The sequence below is a fragment of the Rhinopithecus bieti genome, unplaced genomic scaffold (assembly GCF_001698545.2).
Source record: "Rhinopithecus bieti isolate Rb0 unplaced genomic scaffold, ASM169854v2 scaffold_20101, whole genome shotgun sequence".
In the NCBI taxonomy this organism is placed as follows: Eukaryota; Metazoa; Chordata; class Mammalia; order Primates; family Cercopithecidae; genus Rhinopithecus; species Rhinopithecus bieti.
In genome coordinates, this window is record NW_016810242.1 from 2,400,905 (window position 1) to 2,412,500 (window position 11,596).

Genomic DNA, 11,596 nt, shown 5'->3' on the forward strand with positions numbered 1-11,596 from the left:
GAGGCAAAGAAACTATCAGTGTCACATTGTAAAAAGAGATATATATTGTAGTGGCCATCTTTCATACCCCCATCACTCTAGCCAACAGTCAGTCCACTGCCAAACACATGAGTAAGGCCATCCTAACAAAGTCACACATACATACATACACACACACACACACACACACACCAGCCAACCAGCCAATGGGCTGCAAGTGCCTGAGCAAGCCCAACCAAAATTAGCTAAGCCTCACCCAGATCAACAGAACATCCCAGCCAACCGGCAACTGATGCTGGCTGCAGACTGTGAGCAATAATAGATGGTTATTGTCCTAAGTGGTTACATTTGGGAGTAACCTGGCTCCACCACCCACTAATGAAGTAACCACTTGAGCTTCAGTTTCCTTGCCTATAAATATAGTAATCATAATACCCATGTCACAGGATTATAAATTTATTAGGATTCAATGGCATAACAGGCCTTTGGTGCCTAGTAAAGTGTTGGCGCTGAGTTGATAAATGATCCTTCCCTCGCCTTCCTCTCACATTCAAAGCTATAATGAAGGTCACATTCTCATCATTCTCTGTGCTACATAAACCAAGGTCACAGAATCTTGACTGGATGTCAATCTCAGTTCTGCTTTGCAGAAGGTGACTTTCAAAAATAACTCTCCTAACTAATCAATTAAACTAGTGAGAATTTTCAAAATCACTCAACTATTCCAGCAGAAAGGATAAAGGGCAGGACAAGAGGTGAACTGTGTGATCCTCCTAATGAAAATTTCAAGGAGACTTGGTTTATAAACACTGCAAAAATCCATTCTAAACAAAAACACCAGCTTTTCACTGTGACTTGGATATTAGCCAGCAATGAAGGAGAGATTGACCTGATTTAGGGTTGGTTGCACAATATGAAAAGTGATTTTTTTCCCTTTCCCTGGACCTAGAGCTAATAGCTTTGTTTGTGTCCCTGATGAACAGAAGAGAACACTCGGCTTGTCCCCTTTAAAATCTGTAAGTGCACAAATGAAACCTTGCTATGGTTAACTCCACAAGCACTTTGGAGCCGCTGCAGTTGACATAAGCTCCATTAAAGTAGGGGGTGCAGAATAAACACACCACACTCTGAAACTCCATGCCTAAGCTCCCAAGAGGAAAGAGACCTGAGACATTTTCAAGAAGATGTAAAAGCAGAAGATGGTTGTCAGTCTATGTTTTAGTTGCCCCTGACAATAACAACATAAGCTGATGTTGGCAGAGGAATTTTCATCCATCAAAGGGCTTTGGAGCACATGCTTTACTTTTAACCTGTGCAACAGTTCTGTGTGGCAAACAGAGTAAAGGTTGATAGTCTCCTTGTACAGGTGGGGAAAATTCTGTGATTTGTCCAACTTCTTTAATGGTTGCCACAATTCTAGTGAGCTCTCAAACTGGGTAGTTGGTCCAATATGCAGAGTATTTAATTCTATCCTGGAAAATTGACCATAGAAATTAACCAATCATAGTCAGATTGATTGATTTCTGGGTGGGGCCCAGAAATCTGTATTTTTAACAACATCCTAAGCGGTCCTTTGATAACATTGCCCCAGTCTGATACTCTACCTTGCAAAATCAAAAGATATCTATAAAACTCATACATACAAATAAATCCTGTTTTTTCATAGTTTGTTACTCTTAAGAATTTGGAAATACCAGGGGTAGCATTATACCCTCTTGAAACATAGTATTACTTTCAGTGAAAGCCTCATGGAGCACAGTTAATGTGCTAGGTTGGTGCTCGACCTGACTGCCAACACCATAGTATTTAGCTTTGGAAGGCAGATTTTTTTTCCAGCAGATTTGTCTTTCTAATTATGTCTGACTTCAGATAATATTAAAATTAAATTGCTTTTCCCTTTTCTTGGGCCCACAGCAGAGAAGGGGGTGGGGAAGAAGAAGAAATAGGCAGAGACATTCCTTGAGTGTGCTGGGTGGCAGAAAGAGCAAAGGACAGACTCTGAAAGCTGAAATGAATGACAGTGATCATCTGGTCCAGCTTATCAATGCTGGAAATTGGGAGACAACGAAACAGAGATGTTAAGGGTCACAGACAATCCAGCCTTGACCAAAATAGTACCAAGCCATGCATCACACAGCCCATTTGGCACTCAAAAAGTCTGTGAGGGCAGACTTGAGTTCTTCCTCTCAAAGTTGATGCATGCTTTACCATATTTGCCCATTCTCTCATGGGGCTGATTACTCAAATGAGGAGCTAGCAGGCATGTAGGATAATGTTTACTTGAGAACACTGTGTTGTGCTTCTACAAATTGCTCTTATTGAATGAATTTTTCATGAGCTGAAAGTTTCTACCTTTTTGTAAAGCCATCTTACTATCTGTAAATATAGCCAAAATGATTCTTATTGTAGTGTCATAAGAGAACTTCAATAACTAATGTCTGAATCCGTGCATCATGGTAGGGCAAAGGCCATTTTGATTTTCCAGACTTAGATGGGAAAATGGAAGCATGTTAAAAGAAATTATATCAGGATAACTCAAGTTAAATTAGAACAACGAGTGAAAGGGGCTTCAGTATTCTCTGGGATGTATCAGGAAGAGCCCTGATGTTATGGGGATATCAAGTAAGCATAACATTACTGCCATTTCCTCAGCATCTTGACCTAAGGAAACAAAAATGTGTTCTACCTTCCCAGTAGATCAGGTGCCATTCTACTCAAATAGGTTCTCACTACTTTGCAGATTAATGCATAGATTCACATTTTGAAGTTTAAAGCTTTTGCTTTAATCTAAGAGCCAAGGTCTGCCAACATACCCTGCTGCAACCATTCTGTAAACCCTTACTCAATACAAAAACTCTTCTTTAATTCAACATCAACAACAGTCAAGCGGCAGACTAATTAGATGTTCTCCAGCCTCTCTTTCCCATCATGGGGAGGTAAAAAAACCTACATTTTCTATCTTCCCTTACAGTTTTTTGAGGGCCATGTGACCAGGTTCTGGTCAAAGAAATATGGGAAGAAATGATGACTGCCACCTCCAAGCTGCATATAAAACATCCCACACAATCATTTTCATTCTATACCTTTACTCATCAGCCGGAGAAAGCTAAAGATTCATGGAAGAACACCAAAGAGGCTCTAGGAAACAGGAGAGCCACAGTATAAAATGGGTCTAGGTCTCCATATCAACACTGGAAGAGAGCCCTTCAGAGGAACTGCTGCTCTCCAGAAGGCTGTGGCATGGGTGAGAAGTAAATCTCTGTTAATAGAATCCAGTGGCCCTTAGGGTTTGTTGGTTCCTGCATGTGGTCTGTTCTAAATAATAAGTATCACATCTCCATAACTAAAGAATGAGTCTATAATAGGTGTACCTATAAACCAATATGAAAGAACATGATCAGATGGTGAAATAACCTTTAAGGAATTGTTTTTCTCTCATCTGGAAGTAGACTAAACACACGTACACACACAAAAAAAAAACCACAGCAAAATAACTGTCAAATTAAACACTTTTTTGGTGCACTTTTTCTCTTTTATAACTAAAACAGAGTCAACTGTTTATCTTTGTGATTATGTAATCAAATTAATATCAGTATAAAATCTAAACTACTTTCTTACTGGTAATCACTTGAATTCACTATTTTGTCTTACATCCTCTCTTCATTTGAAAGGTTCATCTTTGTATCAGATACATGGTATTTCTAAGGGGAAAATCTAGATTTAGTAATAGTTAATATTTATTGAGCACTTACTATGTACCAAAAACACTGCTAGCATTCTCATGACCACCTTGTGAGATAGGTACCAATTTACAGGTGAGAAAATGGAGACCAAAAATCCTCTACACATATCTTAAGGCCACACAGGTCACAAATTATTTAGCCAGAATTCACTTCTTCACTGTCATTCTAAAATCTGCTTTCTTAACCATCTCACGTCTCTTTTGTGACTTCTTTCCTTCTCTGAGTTATCTGTGAATATCTTATAGTAACCATTTTCCTAGAGACAGAATTCCAAATTGGCTATGAGTGCAGTTACTTGACTTATTCTCTGGTCACCTTCTTAAGTGGACCTCTGAGTTGGCTCTGATTTTATTACTGTAAGCTCTATATATTTATAAATGTAACCCAAGTTCTCTGACTTGTGAATTCTTCGAAATTCTAACTTTTTTTCAGAGGCTTATGGCTCCTAACACTCCTTAACGACTTAAAGGGACATTTTCTTTCCATTTCAAATCTCAAGCCTGCTTACCTTTTAAATATTCAATATTTAGGTATTATAAGAGCAATAGGATTATTTTATGTCCTAATTGCCTCAGGCCTTCTTTTAAATGCTGTTGTAGCAAACAGTGATGCCAGCAGTAGCATTCATCCTTCCTACTGCTCCGCTTAAAAAGCATCCTGACAGCCCATCGGATGTGAGACCCATTGGATGGAGACCCAGCACCGAACCCAGAGGACTGTTAGGGCTCAGACTAAACCACCCTCCAGGAGAATCATACTCTGCCCCCTCTCCACACCACCTCTGAGCACATGCACGCACGCACACACACACACCCCTGCTGGTAAGATGAGGTCACAATGAACATCCAGAAGAGAATTAAAAAGAAGATACAGAAGGAAATGTGAGGCACAATCCCCCAACTTACTTTCTCCTTGTTATTGGCAGTTCCAGGGACTAGTGAGATTTGTAGATGAATGCAAACTCTTATGTTTATCTGTGTGTGTGTGTGTGTGTGTGTGTGTGTGTGTACAAAATGTTAAAATGGACTTTAGGCTAAAGTCCTGAAGCACAGATATCATTTGGCCATAGTGGCACGATTTCAAAGGAGGTTCAATTCTTAATCCTCTTACTCATTCCAGGGTATAAGGTTTACAGATTAAGACATAACTAAGAGATTTTTAGTTGGGTTTTTTGTTGTTGTTGTTTTGGGGGGCGGGGCGGGGGGTTGGGTGGTAGAGATTGTTTGATTATGGAAAGGGCCTGTGGTGAGAGTTTATATTCTGAGCTTCCTCCCACCAAGTCATGTCTAAAGGTGGAGTTCTGCCCTCACCTCACTTCTAAAGGAAAAGATGTCAAAAGAAATCCTCAGAGAGCCTAAGGCCTAATGTGTGGTTCTTGTGCACACACCTGACTCCTGCCTGCAAAATCTGAAAGGCAAGTGTCTTAGTCTGTTCCCATGCTGCTAATAAAGACATAACCAAGACTGGGTAATTTATAAAGGAAAGACATTTAATGGACTCACAGTTCAGCATGGCTGGGGAAGTCTCATAATCATGGCATAAGGCAAAGGAGAAGCAAAGGCACATCTTACATGGCAGCAGGCAAGGGAGCTTAGGCAGGGAACTCCCCTTTGTAAAACCATCAGCTCTCATGAGACTTATTCACTACCATGAGAACAGTAGCTGGGAAACTGCCCCCATGATTCAATTATCTCCATCTGGCCCCACCCTTGACATGTGGGGATTATTACAATTCAAGGTGAGATTTGGGTGGGGACACAGAGCCAAACCATATCAGCAAGACATGGGCTTACTGGCCCGTTTGATGGCAGAGTGAAAGAGAATCCACAACACTGAGGGCGAGTCTCTGGGCTATGAGAATAAAGATGTTTTTGCCCTGTCGAGAGCCAAAAACAGAGATCACCAGTGTCGGAGAAGGAGGTGTAAAATCTCCAGAGAATCCCCCAAAAATGTCCTTCAGAGCAAGAGTCAGGTTTAAGCATCTGCCAAGTCCCAAGAACGTCAATTCTGTGTATCTTGAGGTATCCTTTAAGGGAGACATTTCCTGCTCTCCTCATCTTCTCTCTCTCCCTGCACCCACTTGGGAGGGGTCAGAACTAACTAGGGTGGCACATAATTTACATACAGAAAGTCTTCTGAAAGGGAAATGGTGTGATGGTTCTTTTCATGTGTCAACTTGGCCAGGTTCTGGTGCCCAGCTGTGCGTCCGACACTAGATGTTACTGTGAATACATTTTGTTCGTGTGATTAACACTTACAATCAGTTGATTTTAAGGAGAACACTCACTGACCCAAAGGGGAACTATTAATAACCAGACCCAGGCAAAAGCAACTGAGACCACCCTGAGCTAACCAGTTAACCAGTTAGAACCCAAGAGTTAGTGGGATGTGGAAGTCAGTGGACTGTGGAGCATGGCGTTGGTGGGATGTGGAAGTAGGGTTAGAAGTGCTGGGTGACGAGACAGGAGAGGCTGACTGCACTCTCTTTTCTGGACTGTGGCCTCCTACCTGAAATAAGCCTGAACCGGGAAAAAGAAAGAATTTATTACTCTAGAGTTTCAACTATAACATGGGACCAGACGTACTAATTACCATGCTAAGACTGTGTTGTGTGACTTCACGTGATAGGAGACTATTCTGTGTGGCTTGAAGTAACTGATGTGTGTGCTCCTCTGGCATGGACAGAAAAGTCATAGGGCATGTCTGTGTTTCATTTGGGGAAAGAGGAAAAATTAGTTCCACAGAGATAGAAAGGTAGTTGGAGACAAAATACAGCTATTATCTGACTCCACTCCATGATTATATATGGATAGACATCCTTCTTCTTGATCGGAGGCCTGCTTGAGTTGCAACCAGCTACCAGTGCCTGCAGCATGGAGGACCAGCCCTGGGCCTGGGGCAAGGGCCTCAGTTGTTCATAGGGGCAGCTCTGATGGGCCCATAAACTGGGATGAGCTCAATATTTTGGCACAGAGCACCTCTTTCTACCTCTAGCCACATCTTAGTTAACATGACTAGCCCACCAGAGCATATGGTAACTATGAAAGCTATTTAACACAATCCACAAATATTTTCCACATTAAGTACCTATTTACTGAGCATCTACCCTGTGCCTAATAGTGCTGGATGGAAGTATAGATATAGAACCTCTGAGGCCAGGCACGGTGGCTCATGCCTGTAATCCCAGCACTTTGGGAGGTCGAGGCAGGCAGATCACCTGAGGTCAGGAGTCCGAGACCAGCCTGCCAACATGGCGAAACCCTGTCCCTGCTAAAAATACAAAAATTAGCCTGGCATGGTGGCAGGCACCTGTAATCCCACCTGCTCAGGAGGCTGAGGCAGGAGAATCACTTAAACCCAGGAGGCAGAGGTTGCAATGAGCAGAGATCACGCCATTGCACTCCAACCTGGACAACAAGAACGAAACTCCATCTCAAAAAAATTAATTAATTAATAAAATAAATAGATATAGAACTGCTGGTTTCAGGAAATTTATGATCACAGGTAAGTTTTGGTACACCAATCTTCTTGCATTCTGCTTTAATATTGTTATGTATCTATTCTGAGTCAACCTAGCTTTTAAATTCTGAGAGCTCTGAATTTGATTTACTTGTTTTTCCAAACTTACCCCTGTGAGTTGTGCTTCTGGTGATAAAAATCAAAGCAAAATTAGTTTTGTAGATTGAATGAGAGTCTCAAAACTAAAGATCCTAACCTTTAGACTGGGAAGAATTTTTCTCTCACTGGAAAATTAGAGTGTGTGCAAAACCCTTTTATTGTGCATACAACACACAGAGACACATACACACATACTTATTATTTTTTAGATTTTTTAGATTCCATTCACCTGATCTAATTTTTTTTTAATTTGTATTTTTTAATGCTGAAAGAGGGCCCATGGATTAAAATAAATAGCTCTTCCTGAGATATAGGAGGAACACAGAAGACATGCTCTTCTGAAAAGTAGAAGGCCGATTCTTTGAAAACACTTAATTGCACAAGAGATAGTCCATGAAATGGCTTCAGATTTTCTCTCAGGAAGTGAGAGTTATAAAGTCTGGTGGTCAGAACAAGATCCATTCCCTGATGACAAGAACTGACCATGCGGCCAAAGCTTTATTCTGAAGTGCAAAGTCCAGGTGTTGGTCAATAACAAAAGGGTCAGAGCAGACGGGGTGGTCCCCAAGAATTGATAAAAGATCAGAATGAGACCTTGTGTGGCTAAGTTTGGCAGAAGGGTCATTGTCATAAGTGTGGTGAAGACTCTTAGCACTCACTGACTTATTTTCATGAAAAACTGATCTGCTGATGCACCTAGCTCCCAGGCCACCTGCCACCTGCCGTTTCCATGAAGCTGTACTTAGGTCTTGTTTTTAGTCAAAGCCAGCTTGTCACTTAAGCCTCACTCTGCTCCAGTATTTCCAGAACTAAATCAGAAACCATTCAAAAAGATTCATCTCATAAAGGAGATGGGGGCAGGCGGAGTGCCATTATTTTATCTAAGACCAAATGTATTTCTTTGCTCCCAGTCTGGTAGTAGATTGTTGTCCATAAAAACAAGCAAGCTTTCTGGAACAAATCTTGACTTGTTTGCTGTGAAGAGCCATGACACCTGCCTCATTTAAACTAATTTATCCTTAAGCAGCTCTAATGCCTAGAGCAGCCTCCCTTCCCCATCACCATATCTCATGAGAGTTGCCCAGCCTGGATAAGGCTTACTTCCCTTGGAATTCGGTTAATTCACCTTTTCCCCTCAAGGATACACATGGTTTCCACTTCACAGAGTATCCCTGGCCCATCACTGGCCCATTCCTGCTTCGCACCACCAGAATCCCCTGAACTTTATCAGAGATGATACAGATGTAATTAAACCTGAATTCTAGTCTCTCCTCGTGACAACTCAGCGGACAATTAATGATGATAAAAGAGCCTGCCAGCTGCTGCCTGACACACCAATGTGAGCTTCCAACTCCGAGGAAGATGGAGGGTGAAGGGCAGGTCCCTCTGGCTCCATTTCAATCTGTCTTTTATCTCACACTAGCTAAAAAGTAACACTTACTTTGGGGAAATTTAGATTCTTTCTTCTCCTCTCTTAAAAGCACCAAACAGACAGTCAGGGGTAATGCAAGGTCTATGAAATAAATAAGAATGCTTCTGGGAAGAGTAATTGAAGCTTCGTCACCAGGGATCATAGAGTCAGGCCTAAAGCTAGAGGAGCAGGCTGTGCTCCCAATCCTGGCCTCAAGCAGGGGATATGCCCACCGCCTCTTTGCCACAGGGACCCATCGGTTGGTAGGGAGGGGCTTCATAAGGGAGACACTTAATGGATTTTTCCACAACAATGCTGTTCACTTCAAACTGACTTCGATCACATTTGTCCTTTTCTCTCTGAATTCTAGGTTGAGCCACAACTACAGTCCAGTGCAATAAAATGCTTGGAGGGACTCCAAGGCTTGAGGGAGACATGGGCTGTGGAGGGATACAGCTGGAGAGAATAGAAGCAAAACAATGCAGACGAGAGGGAGTTAGAGGAACCTGTTCAACGCTCACACTTCAAAAGCTCGTGCAGAGGCTCCGTGGCAACAGTACTGCCGGCTTCCTGTGTGGCTTTCCGTTTATTAGCTTGGTGTTTGGGGGGTGTGAGAATCCATTTAGATAATTCCCACAAGAAAAAAGTGCAAATGACTCATAAACATATGAAATAAATGTTCAACAACACTTGTAATCAAAGAAATGCAAATATAAAACAACAAGATAGCATTTTCACCTATCAAATTAACAAAGATTAAAAGGAATTCTAATACTCCACAGAATGGTAAGATGGCCCATCTCACACAGCCAACATGTTAATTGGGACAACCTTTCTCCTGGCAATAGGTAGCAAAAATCTTAAAAGTATGCATACTCCCTGACCTAGTCGTTCCCCTTCTAGGGATCTACACCAAGGACAGCAGCAGCAATTTCAGCAAAGACTTAGGTGCAAAGGTTTCATTGGGATGTTATTTACAACAAGAAAAGTATAAAATAAAATATGACTCTTATAAATTAAATAGTATAAATATAAAACATATAAATATAAAAATAGATTATAACACATCCTCATCAATTAATAATATGCAGCAAATTCATGTATTTTAAGAGTACCTATGAAGTGAAGAAATCAATATTGTATATATATTAGGATCTCAATTTTTTAAATTGGGAGAGGGAGACAATACATCAAAATATTAACAGAGACTACTTCTATGTAAGTGATTTCAAGCGATTTTTTTTATATTTTTTGAAATTCTCCACAATGAACATATGGTAATCAGAAAATGCAAGACGTATTTTAAAGCATGTAAATAAAGGACTAATAGTATATTTGTCATGGTGGGCTGTATAACAAACTTCGAAGCTCGGAGGCTTAAAACAATAAAGGTTTATTTCTCACTCATATTGGAAGTCAGCTAGGAACTCATCCCTACATCACTTTACTCAGGAACAAAAACTAATAGAGCCTCCATCACCAATCACCATGGCAGACAGAAGGAAATGTAGCAAATTATACCCTGGCTCCTAATTACTCGTCCAGAGGTGATACAGGCTATTTTCATCTACATTTTCCTGGCCACAGCCAGTCAGATGACCCATCTTATGTAATGCAAACAGGGAAGTTCAACCCTACAATGTGCCTAGAGGAAAGAAAACAAGAAAAAAATTGTGACTAGAACCAATGTTACCACCAAAAAAAAGTATTGATTATCTAAATGTCAAACTGAAGGTCTTTCCTCTGTGCTTTGTTAGTAGTAAAGATATGATATTCATATGACCCTAAACAATTTGATTCTGTTTCTCAATTCACAGTTTCAAACCCAAGATATTCAGGAGATGCCATTAATGCCGGCAAGAGGCTACTTTAAAAGGCAAAAGGATATGCACATACCACAGCCACATTAAAGAAATACACTTACTTTTCAGAGTCCTTGGACTATTCAGAAAAATTCCGGCATTTCTTAGTCCCATTCTAAACATACAAAAATCCAGATAAGCAATATTGGAAATTTCTCCCAACTTTTCCCAATGTTGGAGAACAAGGCCCAATCTATACAAGGTCCTCAAACCACTTGCTAGGAACACTTTTCTAGTCAGTATAATCTGTTTTCTTTTTAATTCTGTACTCTGCATGTAAAAGATTAGAATACACCAATCCCAAAATATGACTATTAGTGTTTAAAAAATAACATCGTAATCCTCTGCACATTCAAACAATTCATCATGCTTACTCAAGTAAATACCATTTTAAAGTACTTTTGTATTAATAAAAAAACTAATATGGTTTTATGAATGACAAAAATAGAAGGCAACATTGGGCATTAAATCAATTCACTTTTCTCCGTTAAAATATATCTTGAACAGTGTTAAAAATAAAAGCTAATTACATGGAATGTTGCTTTGTAGCTTGCACTGATAGATCTCTCTAAGGGATACAGGTAATTATAGACAATCTGACCCAAGACAGAACTCTCAGGATTATCACTGAATATTTTTCATCATCCACTATATCTAATTGGTCATCAAATCTTATTGATTCTAAACTTCCTAAATACCCATTTAATCTGATTCTTCCCTCCATTCCTAGTCGCTGTGTTCAGGGCTTCATCATCTGTCACTGAGGCTATTGCAATCAGCTATTCTCTTGTCTTATTCCATCAGACTCCCCTCTCCAAGCCACTTTCCATATTGCCACCAAAATATGTAAATCCTATTACTTCTCTTAAAACCCATCCATGAACAGAAAACCAAACACCACATGTTCTCACTCATAAGTGAGAGTTGAACAATGAGAACACATGGACACAGGGAGGGGAACATCATACACCGGGGGGCCTGTT